Below are 2868 nucleotides of genomic sequence, written 5' to 3' on the forward strand. Positions count from 1 at the left end.
GGGTAATACTGGCCTCATAAAATGAGCTTAGAAAAATTCCATCTTCGGCCTGGCGCGGTGGCTCAAGCCTGTAATCCCAGCACTTTGGGAGGCTGAGACGGGTGGATCACGAGGTCAGGAGATCGAGACCATCCTGGCTAACCTGGTGAAACCCTGTCTCTACTAAAAAATACAAAAAACTAGCCGGGCGATGTGGCGGGCGCCTGTAGTTCCAGCTACTTGGGAGGCTGAGGCAGGAGAATGGCGTAAACCTAGGAGGCGGAGCTTGCAGTGAGCTGAGATCCAGCCACTGCACTCCAGCCTGGGCGGCAGAGCGAGACTCCGTCTCAAAAAAAAAAAAAAAAAAAAAAAAAAATTCCATCTTCTTCAATTTTTTTAAAAGTTTGAGTAGAATTGATATTAGTTCTTTAAGTGTTTGTTAGAATTCAGCAGCAAAGTCATCCACTCTTTGGCTTTTCTTTGATGAGAGACTTTTTATTATGGTTTCAATCTCATTACTTGTTATTGGTTTCTTGAAGTTTTCTATTCCTTCATAGATCAAGCTTGGTAGGTTGTAATGTGTCTCAGAATTTATCCATGTTTAGGTTTTCCAATTTGTTGGTGTGTAATTGTTAACTATAGTCTCTAATGATTCTTTGCATTTCTGTAATGTCAGTTGTTGTTGTTTTTTTTCATTTCTGATTTAATTTATATAGATCTTTTTCTCTTGGTTAGTCTAGCTAACAGTTTGTGGATTTCATTTGCATGTTCAAAAATCTAACATTTTGTTTTAATGATCTTCTGTATTGCTTTTTAGTCTCAATTTTATTTACTTCTACTCCAATGTTTATTATTTCTCTGCTTCTACTAATTTTGCATTTTGTTAGTTCTTGCTTTTCTAGTTCCTTGGGGTTCATTATTAGGTTGTTTATGTGAAGTCTTTACACTTTTTTGATGTAGACATTTATTGCTATAAACTGCACTCTTAGTACTGCTTTTGCTGTGTCCCATAGATTTTGGTGTGTTTTATTTCCATTCTCATTTGTTTTAACAAATATCTTAAATTTTTTCTGAATATCTTCATTGACTCATTGGTTGTTCAGGAGCATGTTGCTTAATTACCATGTGTTTGTGTATTTTCTGAGGTTCCTCTTGTTATGGATTTCTAGTTTTATTCCATTGTAGTCAGAAAGGAACCTGATGTCATTTTTACCTTTCTGAATTGGTTGAGTCTTGTTTTGTGAACTTGTAGTTTATTCTGGAAAGTGTTCCCTGTGCTGAGGGAAAAAAAAAGTGTACTCTGTAGTTGTTGGATGAAATGTTCTATAAATGTCAGTTAGGCCTATTTGGTCCAGTGTGTATTTTAACTCTGATTTTTGTTATTGATTTTCTGCCTGGAAGATCTGTCCATTGCTGAAAGTGGGTTTTTGAAGTCCCCTACTAGTATTGTATTGCAGTCTGCCTCTCCCTTCAGATCTATTAATGTTTGCTTTGTACATCTGGGTGCTTCACCATTGGGTACATATATACTTAAAATTGTTATATTCTCTTGCTGAATTGACCCCTTTATCATTATATAGTGACCTTCTTTGTCTCTTCTTATAGTTTTTGTCTTAAAATCAATTTTTTTCTGATGTATAGATAGCAACTCCTGCTCTTTGTTGGTTCCATTAGCATGAAATATCTTTTTCCATCCCTTCACTTTCAGTCTGTGTGTGTCTTTACAGATGAAGTAAGGTTTTTGTAGGCAGAATATAATTGGGTCATCTTTTTGTATCCATTCACCCACTCTGTCTTTTAATTGCAGAAATGAGTTTACTTACATTCAGTGTTATTGTTGATAAATAAGGACTTACTACTGCCATTTTGTTGCTTGTTTTCTGGTTGTGTGATCAGTTCTCTCTTCCTTTCTTACTGTCTTCCTATATGGTTCAGTGATTTTTCTATGGAGTATGTTTTCATTCATTGCTTTTTATTTTTGGTGAATCTATTATAGGTTTTTGCATTGTGGTTATTATCAGACTTAACAAAAATATCTTATAGATATAATAAGTTATTTTAAAGAGATGACAACTTATTTTAGATTACAAATAGAAGAATAGAAACAAAGGCAAAGAAACACAAAGAAAACACCTAAACTTTAACTCCACTCCCATTACATTTTGACTTTTAGTTAACTCAATTTACATATTTTATATTACCTATCATTTAGCAGGTTGCTATAGCTATTACTGTTTTTGATCAATTTTTCTATTGGTCTGCATACTAGAGTCATGAGTGGACTGCACACTATCATTGCAGTAATAGAGTATTGCATTAGTCAGGCTTCTCTAAAGGGACGAAACTAATAGGATGGAAATATATAAAGGGGGAGTTTATTAAGGAGTATTGACTCACACGATCACAAGGTGAGGTCCCACAATAGACCATCTGCAGGTTAAGGAGCAAGGAAGCCAGTCCCAGTCACAAAACCTCAAAAGTAGGGAAGCCGACAATACAGCCTTCAGTCTGTAGTTGAAGGTCCAAGAGTCTCAAAGCTGAAGAACTTGGAGTCCGATGTTCAAGGACAGGAAGCATCCAGCACAGGAGAAAAATGTAGACTGGGAGAATAAGCCACTCTCGTCTTTTCACATTCTTCTGCTTCTTTTTCTTCTGGCCAGGCTGACAGCTGATTAGATTGTGACCACCCAGATAGAAGGTGGGTCTGCCTTTCCCAGTCCACTGACTCAAATGTTAATCTTCTTTGGCAACACCCTCACAGACATGCCCAGGAATAATACTTTTCATTCTTCAAGCCAATCAAACTGACACTCAATATTAACCATCACAAGTATTCTGGGTTTTATACCTTGAAAAGTTTTCTTTCTGAAAGTTAGTGGGTTTTGTTTT

Source organism: Colobus angolensis, unplaced genomic scaffold, assembly GCF_000951035.1.
Source record: "Colobus angolensis palliatus isolate OR3802 unplaced genomic scaffold, Cang.pa_1.0 Scaffold439, whole genome shotgun sequence".
Taxonomy (NCBI): Eukaryota; Metazoa; Chordata; class Mammalia; order Primates; family Cercopithecidae; genus Colobus; species Colobus angolensis.